This window comes from Schistocerca gregaria, chromosome 2, assembly GCF_023897955.1.
Source record: "Schistocerca gregaria isolate iqSchGreg1 chromosome 2, iqSchGreg1.2, whole genome shotgun sequence".
NCBI lineage: Eukaryota > Metazoa > Arthropoda > Insecta > Orthoptera > Acrididae > Schistocerca > Schistocerca gregaria.
Window position 1 is genome coordinate 279,002,587 of NC_064921.1, and position 15,654 is coordinate 279,018,240.

General features: G+C 40.7%; 1 pseudogene; it reads right to left on the reverse strand.

The window, feature by feature from the left end:
* Window positions 1-88: 88 nt before the first annotated feature.
* Window positions 89-206, reverse strand: LOC126337288 (5S ribosomal RNA; annotated as a pseudogene).
* Window positions 207-15,654: the final 15,448 nt, after the last annotated feature.

Consider the following 15,654-nt stretch of genomic DNA (forward strand, 5'->3'; position numbering starts at 1 on the left):
TCCGTATGTCAGTTTTCTAGACCGGAGCCGCTACTACTCAATCAAGTAGCTCGTCAGTTTGCCTCACAAGGGCTGAGTGCACCCCGCTTGCCAACAGCGCTCGGCAGACCGTATGGTCACCCATCTAAATGCCAGCCCATCCCGACAGCGCTTAACTTCGGTGATCTGACGGGAACCGGTGTTACCACTGCGGCAAGGCTGTTGGCTGTTTATTCGCGCATACAATCACAAATGAATATTTTGCATTGAAAATGAAATTTTAAACCTTGAAGCCGATGAGGAAAGTAGGTACTTGTAGTAGCTGCATAACTCGGTTTATTTTCCTTATTCAAATGGAAATACCAGCTGCGAAACCACTACATTCCTCCGTAATCTGGAAAAAATTCAAGATAAACAAAGATTCCACATCGTCTCCTTACACTGAATGGGCAGTATCGATATGTAACTAAACGCGCAAGATCACGGTCAAATTGTGTGGCAGGGGAATTACAGGAAAATGTTCTTTACCCTTATATCTTAGTGGAATAGCAATACTTTATTTTGTGTATAAACAGAAGTTACAAGATAATTTCAATTAATCTAGCGTAGTCAAGAAACAGGTTTAATGGCAGATGATCACATCTCATTGGACATTACATAAATCTGTTGAGCAGGTTCTGTTGAGCAGGTTCCTGCGATATTATACACGACTGCGTCACGTATGTGGAGTATGATTAAGGGCACATCCTTAGCACGAATTACTCTTGATTTAGTGTTCCAGTTTAGGAGTACTAATCGCAGCTATTAATAAAATTGAGCAATCAAGACACCAGTTTCCCAATAATACATCCGCTTTAATCCATTTTGGCTTTAAACATGCAGTTTCTTTCACATAAATTATTCAGGCGTTTATGTGGCAACACGCCGTGTCACTGCCTTTAGTTCTAGAATCTCTAAACAAAGCAGCCTCGACCAGGTTTGTCATTTCTGAGCTTGCTGTATCATTCCAGGTTCATCGGTACATTCATCTGTTAAATATCTCAGTCGCTTCTGAAGGTTACAGATTGATTGTAGAAGATTAAATCCTATGCTGCTCAACAACGCAGAGGTCTTTTGCTGACCACCTGTCAAGTAATAGCGTTGCCATCAATGCAAATATAGAGAATAGCTATATACACTATATGATCAAAAGTATCCGGACACCTGGCTGAAAATTACTTACAAGTTCGTGGCGCCCTCCATCGGTAATGCTGGGATTCAATACGGTGTTGGCAAACCCTTAGCCTTGATGACAGCTTCCACTCTCGCAGGCATACGTTCAATAAGGTGCTGGAAGGTTTCTTGGGGAATGGCAGTCCATTTTTCACTGAGAGCTGCACTGAGGAGAGGTATTGATGTCGGTTGGTGAGGCCTGGTACGAAATCGGCGTTCCAAAACATCCCAAAGGTGCGCTATAGGATTCAGGTCAGGACACTGTGCAGGCACAGGAATGTTATTGTCGTGTAACCACTCCGCCATAGATCGTGCATTATGAACAGATGCTCGGTCGTGTTGAAGGATGCAGTCGCCATCCTCGAATTTTTCTTCAACAGTGGGGAGCTAGGAGGTGTTTAAAACATCAAACAGCCTGTGCTGTGATAGTGCCACGCGGAACAACAAGATCTGCAAGTCCCCTCCATGAAAAACACGACCACACCATAATACTACCGGCTTCAAATTTTACTGTTCGCACTACACACGCTGACAGAAAAAGGTCACCGGACATTCGCCCTACCCACATCCTGCCATCGGAACGCCACATTGTGTAGCGCGATTCTTCACTCCACAGAACGTTTTTCAACTGTTCAATCGTCCATTGTTTACGCTTCCTACACCAAGCGAGGCGCCGTTTGGCATTTACCGGCGTGATGTGTGGCTTGTGAGCAGCTCTCGACCATGAAATCCAAATTTTCTCACCTCCCGCCTAACTGTCGTAGTACTTGCAGCGGATCCTGATGCAGTCTGGAATGCCTGTGTGATGGTCTGGATAGATGTCTGCCTATTACACATTACGATCCTCTTGAACTGTCGGCAGTCTCTGTCAGTCAAAAGACACGGTCAGCCTGTACACTTTTGTACTCTACGTGTCCCTTCGCGTTTCCACTTCACTATCACATCGGAAACAGTGGATGTAGTGTTGTTTAGGAGTGTGGAAATCTCGCGTGCAGGCGTATGACACAAGTGACACCCAGTCAGCTGATCACGTTCAAAGCCCTTGAGTTCCGTGAAGCGCCGTATTCTGCTCTCTCTCGATGTCTAATGACTACTAAGGTCGCTGATACGCAGTACCTGGCAGTAGGTGGCACCACAGTGCACCTAATATGAAAAACGTATATTTTTGGGGGTGTCCGGATAATTTTGATCACATAGTGTATATTGAGTGATACTTGAACAAATCCTACGTTGCAGCTGTGCACAGTTTTTAACGTTTGATGTACTAATATAAATAACAAGCCCTTAATACTGAACAAAATAAACTATTGTTTGCAGCTGCAGCTGAAGCTAGACAAACGTTGGAAATGCCGAGATGGAGTGAAAAAGAGTGGTTACTAACTGCATTTCTTATATTGTTGTCATGTTACTATTTATTAAAAGTCACGTTTGCGATTTAGTTGTCCATAAACGACGTTGCCAATTAATATGGATGACAAAATGAACAGCTTTTGGCGCGGAAAAGAGAACATATGTGATAATTGTCACATCACATTCTTAGTCTTTGAGGGGTGGTTTTGTTGTAGTTGCTTATTAAAACATTTACTACTCCTCCGAACGAACTTCGGTTTCAGTAATAACACAGCATGAAATTTGCTGGATTTATGGATACACAATCAAATCTGAAAGCGATACTGATATAAAAACGTTATTAACCATGATAACTGAAAAATGGATGTCTACTGTATACTTCCGCATTATACGGTAGGTTAGGTAGAGCTGTAAGTACAACCTTTAAATACTGAAAAAAATTAAGGTAGTTTTCTCCGGAAGTAACACCCTGCACACGAATTTTTCAATCTCTACCCGTAAGATTATCCTTTTTTCAGTATAAAAAAAAATTGGAGATACTGTCGTTACTACTATCTGTGTGTGTGTATGTGTATGTGTGTGTGTGTGTGTGACATAGAGAGAGGTATAAGAGTGCGGGAAGGTGGGGAGGGGAAGTGGTCACGATCTGTGCCTATCATGTGTACGCTACAACAGCGTGTGATATCGGATTCTACTCGAGAAGTAACGGGGAATGTTGTGGACTCTTACATATATTTTTAACGCACATACGCACACGGCCTAAAATACACGTTTCATACTTCGTGGGGACTTCTCAATTTTGCTACGTCATTCCACTTCACTTCATTAGCTTATAACTATAGCGAATTGTGCACATGTTAACAACACAGAGGGACACCGAAAGTAAGTAACACATGTCGTTCCGTGCTAGTATCATTTCGCAAGAAGAGTGGCGCATGTTCATAAGAGAGTGCATTTTCGGATTTATGCTGCGGTACGTATAACAGATATGTCACAGAGCGGGAGTGAAATGGTGCAGCAACTGCAAACGTACTCAAAGCTGAAGTACTCGGGACGGTACGATTCTTGGTGTAAATTGCACGCAGATTCACGGCGAAATACAATAGCGCGTTCAGCCGTAGCGAAATGGTGCCCTGGTGGCCGAACGGTCCTAGGAGCTTCAGTCAGGAACCGTGCGACCGCTACGGTCGCAGGTTCGAATCTTGCCTCGGGCATGGATGTGTGTGATGTCCTTATGTTAGTTAGGTTTAAGAAGTTCTAGAGTTCTAGGGGACTGATGACCTCAGATATTAAGTCCCATAGTACACAGAGCCATTTGAACCATTTGAAATGGTGCCAGCAATTTCACCAGGGCCGCTCAGATTTGGGTGATGCTTGTCGGGAAGGAAGGCCATCGACATCGACCACAATTTCCAGCCAACGTCTGATGGAGAAACATTTTTCAACTATAAAATCGTTCACCTAGCAGTTGCCAAATGTCCAAGGAGCGGGTTTCTGTCGTCGAGGAGTTGAGCAGTGGTAGAACTTTCCGACCCGTTAGAGAGAGTTGGTGTCTATTGATAAATAGTGTGTCTTTGAACTGTAGTGCAGTGTTAAATAGAAGTTACTTGACCTGGCACAATAATGTGTAATTTACTTTTGAAGTCCCCTGGTACCTAGAGGTACGAAGGCTGTTCGGAAAGTAAGGTGCGATCGTTCGCGAAACGAAAAGCACATTGAAAATCAAAAATTTTTTATTCTCAACAGTTAGCCACACCTTCCAGCTACCTCTCTAAATAGTCTCCGCTCCGACTTACGCATTTGTAGTGGCGTTGTTCAAACTTTTCAGTACCCTCGTCACGTTTTCTTAAGGGCGTTTGACAAGATTCAATGTGAATAGCAAATGTATAACGGAATACCAGTTCCATTACCTGCACGTCACTCGATCTCATAACATACTTATGTGCACCAACTCTTAAAATAATTTACCTGTGCAATGGTTGTTTCCCCTGCAAATATGTTTATTCGGTATTTAATGGAAACCAGTTTGAAATTCGATTGTCTTAAGAGAGTTTAGAGTGAACGTTGGAGAAAGGGGGGGGGGCGATGTGCAGGTTTTAGAAAGCGTGTGTCATAATCCACGATCTAACGATTTCACTTGTGTCGCCGCGATCAATTCATGTGACCTGATAACTGCCAACAAGTAATGTGGTCTTTCAATAATAGCTTAATTTGGAAGCATAATTTAAAATAGAAGCATTCCATATATTTTACAAGAAATATTTTCTTTCTTTGTTGTGAGAAATGCGCCTCTAAAATTTTCCGAGGCATGTTTGAAAAATCTTCATCCATTTCCGAACTTCAGTTCTTGTTACTGGTTGCTCCTCATACTAACCCAAACTGCAGAAACCTGCCTGTCGGACTCAGGGCTACAGGCGTCGCGCTGTTTATGTTTTCTTCCAGAATGTTAGTAAGTGGTTCTCGGAACAGTACATTTCCGAATTACATTTTGCTCTTAAATCACTGTTGATCTGTTCTTGGCCGTACACGTCTTAAAAAGAAGCGACGGCTTCCATAGCTAAACCTTGAAAATAACTCTCTGCTGTTATCTGCGTAGCTGTCAGGAAGTTCCGGATGCAATCTGTCCTAATTATGCGGTGCGCAGCGGTCGCCATGACGAGTGTGCCAGGAGGGGGAGGGGGGGGGGGGGGGGGTAAACCGTCAAGCGGTAGCCCAGGTGATATTCGCGCTACATCTCTTCCTGGTTACGTTTTCCTCGTACGACTCTATGCAGGGCAACAAATAGGGAGGTCATCAGCGACCTCACATGCAAAAATATCGAGATATGTATCGAGTTCTTATGAATGCCGAGATATTCGTGTTCACTAGGACTCGACTGCGTCCTTGTATAAAATTTTCTCCAGATTTAAGGTGCGTCACATTTGACCGGTAAGATCTTTCAGAGATTTACGTCTATAGCAGATAACGTTTTTTTCGAAAGTATTGTCTGAACGTATTCTAAAGATCAACACCATCAAAAAATTTCAACTTCAGAAAGTGAAAAATCCTTCGATGTACTATTTTTTTATTATGTTAAGTTATACCCCAGTCCATCGTGAACAGGAAGTGAACAATTCGTCGAAATACTATTTTTTTTATATTAAGTTATACCCCAGTCTTTACTGAGCAAGAATGTGTTGGTTCCTTTGTGTTTGGTTTACATTGATGGGAAAGAGAGAGCATGTTCTAAACAACAACACGCCTCATTTGACAGTTCAGCTATGTTTATCACGGCTGCAGTAGACTTTCTTCGTCTTCCCTCTATTTATTCTTTGAACGCTGCTTCCCAATTTGGTCATTCCGGTCCCAAGCGAGTGTAGGAAACAGTATTTCATTAGTTCTGGCGCTGTTTAAGTTTTACTTGTTGTGGTGACTTCAAGGAGACGCTTGGTTTCAAGATATCAATGTGTTTATACGTAGTTTTATTTTATCCGTGTTGATCGTAAGCAGGGGCAGAGTAACATGGTGAAACACCAATAAATTTAAAGAAATTGGTAGAGGCGAGTTCCCTGTCAGTCTTTCTGTCCAAAGACCCTCGAGTCATGATGTAAATAACAGAGATCTTCTGTAAGTGGTGGTATATATGCACATAACTATTATCGACCAATGTATGTAGCAGATTTTATAAAAATACGTATAGAGACTTAGTTAGCAAAAACTTGTCTGCTAAATGCATTCATTGCAGAATAAAAAAACCCAACGAGAGTTTCCATAACTATATCTGGAAACATTTGCCTAAAACAGTATTTGTGGGCCTCAAAACTATAAAAACATGTGTCATGGACGCACTGTTGTATTTCACTGATGAGTCACTCAGCAGGATGAACGTTTTCAGCGATATGGACATAGAACTTGAGGCGCACCCGAATGCACTTCCAGCAATTGGTCAGCTGAGGCTACGGAATGCTGAGAAAAGCACCCTACAAATGACGAAAGAGACCAGAATTCAAATGAGGGCCCCCTAACGTAAACTGCACAGTACAGAAACCCGCAACGATGGCACTTCTGGACCCAACAATTTTTGACTGTACACAGAACAGCTTGTATCAAAATCTTTAAGAGCATTTTCTAGAAAGTATAGAAGTTTTAGCTTTAGGTTCATTTTTCTCTGAAACTAACACATCTATGTCAATGAAAAAAATGGCTCTGAGCGCTATGGGACTTAGCTTCTTTGGTCATCAGTCCCCTAGAACGTAGAACTACTTAAACTTAACTAACCTAAGGATATCACACACATCCATGCCCGAGGCAGGATTCGAACCTGCGACCGTAGCTATGTCAATGAAACATATTACAGAAATTAATTACATCACTCTCATTGAAATGCAGTAGAATGGTGGCAATCAAACAAAAAGTTCTCAAATATTTACATTTTTTAAAAATACAGTTTTTTTGGATCACATATGTTCGTATGAATTCGTACCATGATGACAATGCTGCTGTCATATAAGTAATTCGCTTTGGAGAAGATATGACATCCAACGTATGTTTCAAATTTGGTTTGAGATGAACAAATAGTTTTTGGGAAGTGTGTAGCAACATTAGTATTGTCAACCACATGAAATACGTTCAGGAACGAGTCCCCTTAACGGCTTCTACTCATTTCCTTGACTTTTGTACATAGTTATTTACTTTCTTTTACAAATGCACCATCTTTCCACTTGGAGTCGTATCGACGTCTTAGATCTGAAACGGTACTACCATAACGACACTCTTCTTATTAAGTACTCTATGGATATTTATTTATGCTATTCATATCGCGTAAAACTTTGATTTACATAACGTTCTTGCGATCCGTAGTCATCAGTTGACTCGAAAATCTGGCATACAAAAGTATTTTGTTTTATAGGTATTGCTGAGACTCTCAATCAAAAGCTTTCTAACTGTGAAGAAAGACAGACTGCATAAGGTTACGCGTTTTGTAGCTGACAGGGTGTTACAATGTTTGATATGGATATCATCACATTTCCAACTCATGGAAAAAATCCGGATTTGGGAGTCTTTTCAGGTGTTTGCTCATTTTTATGTATTCAAGAATCTTCCCCCTCCGATATCACCTTTTCCATCGTTTCAAAATTATCTCTGCAGGGAATTGTTCATATGTGCTAAAACATACTTCGATGGGTTTCCGCCGATAACCTTGTCACGTTTGTTGAGCGCTGAGTAATGAAGTTACCAGTTAGGTAATAAAAGAGTATCTAACCATGGCTGATTTATGCTCGAATGGAATACGTTGTTTTACTAATAAATCATATTTAATCAGACTGAAAATGAACAGAACCTCTTACTTTTAAGAACTAAGGAGTTTTACTTGTGTGCATATTGTCGTGACCTGTATTAGTGTAATCTGAGATACATGCATCTATACGTAGCGTGTGAGGCTGCTGAAGTTCACACAACCATTTTCATGCAGGTCATGGAGGCGTGTCCTTAAGAGTTCAGCGCCCCCCGTGCATGCGTCTAATGTCACTCAGATGCTATCTTGTCAGCCACTTGCAGCCCGCCGGCACACATATTGCATTATTGCATGCCCGTATTTTCGTTTGTCTACAGAAGGGTTGCTACGGCGACGCAAACTTATGTTTAAGTGTGTGCTAGCCTATCACGAACGGCGGTGTTATCACGGCTATTTAACTCTCTCCTTCGACCGATACGCATGCGCCAGTTACGCCCGCATGGCGTAGTGGTCGCCAGTGTAGCTAACAAACGCTGCCGCTTGTTTCTCTTTTCGTTTCGTTTGTTTATTGCGCACTATCTCCGTAACGTTTACGGTTACTCTGTTTCTACGCCTATTAATTTAAGACCCTGAGCAAGCACTCATTGTTATTACCCCGTTTTAAGCACGTAGGTCAGGTAACGTGACAGTATTATCAAAACAAGTGCAGCAAACTTAATCCTGTGTTCTGCAAAATTAACGAGGACTTTACGACAAAGAAAAAATAACGGATAAATACATAACGCACAGATTATGAGGCTCCAGAGTCCAGCTAATAGGAGGATGTAGCTTTCAAGAGGCAGTGTCAAACAAATGCTAAGTATTTGTTTTACATACACAAATGTTTGATAGACTGTTTACGCATTGTTTACGCGAGAGTCTGCTTAAAACATAAATAAAATCTCAACGGAAACAGCCACTAAATCGTCCGTTTTGTATCTACAAGGATAATTTACTCCAGAATTTGTCACAGTATTAATTATTTCAAAACAAATTCTGTTGCCACATTATTCACCCAAATTAAACTCAGTTACGTGGTACTGACACACATGTGCTATTGTTCAGCGTGCCACGCTCTTTAAAATGATTTATCGGATTTCTCTGCACCTCGTACGGTTGCCGCGATACAAAAAAGTAAAAGCCTTCTAATACTGCTAGTAATATTTATGTTATGTTTTAAATTAATGACATATTCAAAAAATAAACGGAGCACGTTCGTGTTTTAAGTAGAAATTATGAAAAAGGTTAAAAAGCTATATCCACAGATCTGTAACTGTTTTATAATCTTTGTACATCGTATAAGATAAAAAACTTATAACATCTCCGTGATCCATGAGATACTAACCAAAATCTCTAATAAAGTTTAAAAACAGGCTCAAGAGCTGTGGTCTGTACGAAAGCGCACAACGTAGAAGCACAGGACTGCAGGTGTGGCACATCAGTTCGAAAATATTTCATTCTTTTAATCCACCAAAAGCATTCAACAACCAAAGTGATAAATGATTTAAATAATGAATGGCTCAGTTATAGGATTTGCTACAACATCAATTATGATTAACAAAACAAAGTCATAAACTTGGAACACACTAGATACATCAATCATTGTTCCCTAGCAGCAATGCGCCTTAGCTAAAAACGGAAACTGCCACTTGACGGCGAACAGAACCTCCTAAACACGACGTAAATAAAACAACTAGGTATTCAGCGAATGATTACGTTGTGTCATTTAAACTTTATAGCTGTTAAGGATTTGTACCAAGTCATTTTGAACCCACAGCTGTATGAATTATCTTTTGTTATTACGTCTATAAACTTTGTGCTATGTAAAATATCTTTCTTTACAATATACGAGTACAACCAGAGTTCCACATGAACTGGTAGCTGCATGTTTTATGTTTGTTTGTTAAAGACTCCGCTTCTGAAATATTCTGAGGGGTTAGTATACTTGAGTGGTATACTTCAAGATGTTCATTAAAATTGGACCTCATAGGAAGTGAATTGGTAAACAAAATTAAATGGAATGAGGTAATCCTCGGTAGAACGTTTTCTGTCATCACAGTTCAAGTTAGCTGCTTTCAGAAGAAAGGAAGGGAGAACGATCATCGTCAACAATATTATTAAATGGAGGTGGCAAGCGACGAGACGTACTTCGCGCACGTATCGCGATTCTCTGTCCTTGCTTTAGGAGATGATGGAAGGTGTGAATTACTATGGTCGGAAGGGAATTACGATCCATCCTGAATAGATTTCCAGTGTCTTAACCGCTACGTCATCTCTCACGATGCCTACCTTCGAATTAGCCTAGACAGCGAGATTGAATCAAGGAAACGCATTAATCCGACCTGCAAAACATCTTATGAACAACACGTTCTCATATACAAACATACTGTATTGAACTACAGGGTGTTTCAAAAATGACCGGTATATTTGAAACGGCAATACAAACTAAACGGGCAGCGATAGAAATACACCGTTTGTTGCAATATGCTTGGGACAACAGTACATTTTCAGGCAGACAAACTTTCGAAATTACAGAAGTTACAATTGTCAACAACAGATGGCGCTGCTGTCTGGGAACTCTATAGTACGATATTTTCCACATAACGACCATGCGTAGCAATAATATGGCGTAGTCTCTGAATGAAATTACCCGAAACCTTTGACAACGTGTCTGGCGGAATGGCTTCACATGCACATGAGATGTACTGCTTCAGCTGTTCAATTGTTTCTGGATTCTGGCGGTACACCTGGTCTTTCAAGTGTCCCCACAGAAAGAAGTCACAGGGGTTTATGTCTGGCGAATAGGGAGGCCAATCCACGCCGCCTCCTGTATGTATCGGATAGTCCAAAGCAATCACACGAGCATCGAAATATTCATTCAGGAAATTAAAGACGTCGGCCGTGCGATGTGGCCGGGCACCATCTTGCATAAACCACGAGGTGTTTGCAGTGTCGTCTAAGGCAGTTTGTACCGCCACAAATTCACGAAGAATGTCCAGATAGCGTGATGCAGTAATCGTTTCGGATCTGAAAAATGGGCCAATGATTCCTTTGGAAGAAATGGCGGCCCAGACCAGTACTTTTTGAGGATGCAGTGACGATGGGACTGCAACATGGGGCTTTTCGGTTCCCCATATGCGCCAGTTATGTTTATAGACGAAGCCCTCCAGGTAAAAATAAGCTTCGTCAGTAAACCAAATGCTGCTCACATGCATATCGCCGTCATCAATCTTGTGCAGTATATCGTTAGCGAATGTCTCTCGTGCAGCAATGGTAGCGGCGCTGAGGGTTTGCCGCGTTTGAATTTTGTATGGATAGAGGTGTAAACTCTGGCGCATGAGACGATACGTGGACGTTGGCGTCATTTGGACCACAGCTGCAACACGGCGAACGGAAACCCGAGGCCGCTGTTGGATCACCTGCTGCACTAGCTGCGCGTTGCCCTCTGTGCTTGCCGTACGCGGTCGCCCTACCTTTCCAGCACGTTCATCCATCACGTTCCCAGTCCGTTGAAATATTTCAAACAGATCCTTTATTGTATCGCTTTTTGGTCCTTTGGTTACATTAAACCTCCGTTGAAAACTTCGTCTTGTTGCAACAACACTGTGTTCTAGGCGGTGGAATTCCAACAACAGAAAAATCCTCTGTTGTAAGGAATAAACCATGTTGTCCACAGCACACTTGCACGTTGTGAACAGCCCACGCTTACGGCAGAAAGACGACGTACAGAATGGAGCACCCACAGACTGCGTTGTCTTCTATATCTTTCACATCACTTGCAGCGCCATCTGTTGTTGAAAATTGTAACTACTGTAATTTCGAAAGTTTGTCCGCCTGAAAATGTACTGTTGTCCCAAGCATATTGCAACAAACGGTGTATTTCTATCGCTGCTCATTTAGTTTTTATTGCCGTTTCAAATATACCGGTCATTTTTGAAACACCCTGTATGATATCGCTTTAATGTGTCACTGAAATGCAAACATTTTAGTTCACACAAGGCCGGCGCAGGGAAAGAAAAGTAAGTCTTATCCGTGACTGCTAGCTACTTTTTTTTTTCCTTACCGCTCGCAAGGGGTTCCCTGAAATTTATGTAATGGGCCATTTTGGTCACTCTCCATTAAAGAGAATAACTTTCTATTACAGGAAGCGGTTAATAATAACTCACGGATTCAGAGCGGTAAACCTGTCTTAGCGTGCTGCTATTAAAGAGCCGAACGCCGGCTTATGTGTTCCGTGTAGAGTCAAGGTTGAAGACTTCATCGCGACCCGAAAACTTTAGTAGTCACCCCCAAACAGATAACGTTCATTTTCTGCACGTAACAGCTGATATTGACTATTGAAAAGGTTCATTTCACGGACGATTAAGAGTCCCTATTCTGCTGTTAATTAAAAATAAATGCTTACAACAGATTCGCATTTGATATTATAAATGTTGTATCGCATTCAAGGCTTTCAAGTTGAGATATCATTAGACAGAATGTCGCCAGAATTAACAGGTCTAATAATTCTTTCTTTGATCTAATTATTATATACATGACAATGTGGCTTAATTATGGAATTCGAAACTTAGTAAATACTACACATTACATGCAAATGTCTGTAAAGACAGATGCTACATTGATTTATCACGAAACCTACTTTTGTAGCGTTTATTAATATAAAGCTGCTACATACAACCTTATTTTCATTCGAAAATTGTAAGCTAAATTACGTGAAATAATTACGTAACTTTTGTACAAAAATACCTATTTTTAAAATATCTTCCGCTGCAAAAAATGAAGAAATATTTTGTTTATTATTTTAATTATCTGCTGTGTTTTGCATCCTTACTACAATTCGGTATAATTATGTCTCAAATAAGGAAGAATGCATATGTTCCACAATCAGTTTCAATTCAGTACCTAACAATAATAAGTAAAACATAAACAACAAGTAAGAAAGATTTAATATTATCAGTTCACAGGTACACTATAAGTTTTATGAATAACCTATGGAATTTGGCAAACTGCAATTAAATACCCTACAGTTCCCACAGGTAGGCCTTTCTGATGTGTTGCCATCGTACTGATGGCCCTTACATATCAACAGACGTCCAGATGTGGAATATATGACTTCAATTGCACAGTAAAAATGGTTTAAAGACAGTAGAGGAATTTTATCATTAAATGTTCCATTTATTAACTGTCTCGATTAGCCATGAGTAAAGACCATGGCTACTACCTAGAAGGAGTTCATAAATTCTTATTACATACACTGAGGGGTTGAGAAGGGGAAGGAATTTGTGTGTTCTTTCTCTCTGTCGTGTCTGCTATGTGAAACGACGCTCACAGCTTTTAATCTAGCAATCATTCCATACCAACTGTACCAGGCATACATTACACTGCCTCTATCTCTCTGTGTAGGTATACATATACAAAGAAGACACATTTAGATGTAAAAAATATGTAATAAATATTTCGTATACATGTATATTTCACATGCATTTAACATATTTCACACATAGTTCGGTATCTATAGTGAACTTGGTCATGTAGTTTCATTTGAATTCTGAAGAAGTTCCGGCAGTAACTATCATTTCTCCGCTACATTACAACATGCTTCACTAGAGAGAAAGTTAGATGTATCTGTGGTATTGAACAGTGTGGCATGGTCTTATGACCCCACACACGCTGACAATACTTTTTTCATTGCTGTGGTCACTCTCACGATGTGGTTGATGCCCTGAACAACGCAAATAAGATATTGATTGCATTTGTACATTTAAAGAATTCGAAGTTAAATAATTACAAGAAAGAAGTATCAACGTGTAATTGATGGACGTAGGTACAGGACCTCCCTTCTCACAGTCACTCCCATCTGTAACGTTGCATAGGTATCTTACTCCCACAGTATTTTTATACAAACAAACAGTTTTGTTGAAATGGCTCCAGGTGTTCCCGAGTTTTTCCTTTTATGTCAAGCCCTTTCACTCGAAACACTCAACCATCGCGGTGCTAGGTGTGTGTTGCTGCGGCAGCAAATTTTTACGGGTAGCAGGTGATAATGTGTGCCGATAATGATAAAAGTATCTTCAAGCGTTACATATATTTTCCGATATGTCATCTCTCGCCATTTCCTCCAGCTGTCGGGGTAAAACGTACCGTGACTGTCACCAATAAGTCTAGCGACCCAAAAACTGTGTATTAGATACTAAATCAATCGTTATAGAACAGTTTTACAAGCCACTGCATTCTCACCCCCAAAATATTTGCATGCAAATGATTATACAAAAATGATTCACATATATTCAACATTTGACTGAAATTGCTCCATATTTTACTGAGTGGCCTCTATGTCATTCCTTACTACTGCCAGCGCTATGTGTGGTAGATAATTCTGATCGCCACACAAGACTTCGTGTGTTTGCACACAATAGCTCATCAGACTTTATCGTAATCGCTTGAACGGTGTAAGAACACATAGTACACGATTAAACAAATATTCATTTTTGTATATCTGATGTACCCCACTAACGAATTTGGCAACAATGTCCACTGAAAAGCTACAAATGAAATGTACATTGGTAGAGCAATTGCCTGCGAAAGGCAAAGGTCCTGAGTTCAAAAATGGTTCAAATGGCACTGAGCACTATGGGACTCAACTGCTGTGGTCATTAGTCCCCTAGAACTTAGAACCACTTAAACCTAACTAACCTAAGGACATCACACACATCCATGCCCGAGGCAGGATTCGAACCTGCGACAGTAGCAGTCGCACGGTTCCGGACTGCGCGCCTGGAACCGCGAGACCACAGCGGCCGGCGTCCCGAGTTCGAGTCTCGGTCCGGCACGCAGTTTTAATCTGCCAGGAAATTTCATATCAGCGCACACTCCGCTGCAGAGTGAAAATCTCATTCTGGAAATGTACATTATTCAGATACAACCGATGGTTCTCAGCGTGAAACAATACTGTAATACTGGCTGCTAAAGGTCATTGTTCTGGCCACTGTTGCCAAATTAGTTGATTACTTTATTAGAATTACAGAGAATTACTATAGCCAAGTCATGTCGATAGCGCCGGATAGCGTCGATGTAGCACGAAAATGGTAGGTGTTGAAACATGAGTCGTTATTCTCTCCGCACTGTGTAGTATAACAGGGCAGGTAAGTGTGGGAACTATCGCACAATTAGCTTGACATCTCTTGTTTCTAAGATATTGACAAGAATTATATGCAACGGAATAAAAGGAAGAGGATCGATGACAATCAGTTTCGCTTTAGCAAAGGTAAAGACACTAGAGAGGCAGTTCCAACATTGCACGTGATAATGCAAACAAGGGAAAAGAAAAATAAAGACACTTTCATAGACTCGACCAAGAAAAAGGTTTTGAAAACGTAAAATGGTGCGAAATTTATGAAATTTTCAGGAAACTAGGAATAAGTTACAGGGAAAGACGGGAAATGATCAGTATGTACGAGAACCAAAAGAGGAAAACAGGATCGGAAGACAAGGAATGACGAAGGGGTACAAGACAGGGATGTAGTCCTTCGCACTAATGTTGAACTTGTAAATGGGAAAAATCAATGAAGGAAATAAAGGAATAAATTAGGAGTGGAATTAAAATTCACAATGAAATGATAAGAACGATAAGACTCACTGATGACAGTCTATCATCAGAGACAGTAAAGAAGACTTGAGGAGCTGCTGAATCGAATGAAAATTCTAATGAGCACATATTATGGACTGGGAGTGAACCAAAGAAGAGTAGCAGAAATGAGATTAGCGATAAAACTAACAACATTATTTGGGACCACGAATTAGACGAAGTGAGGAAATTTTGCTACCGTGAAAGAAAAACAACATATGACAGACGAAGGAAA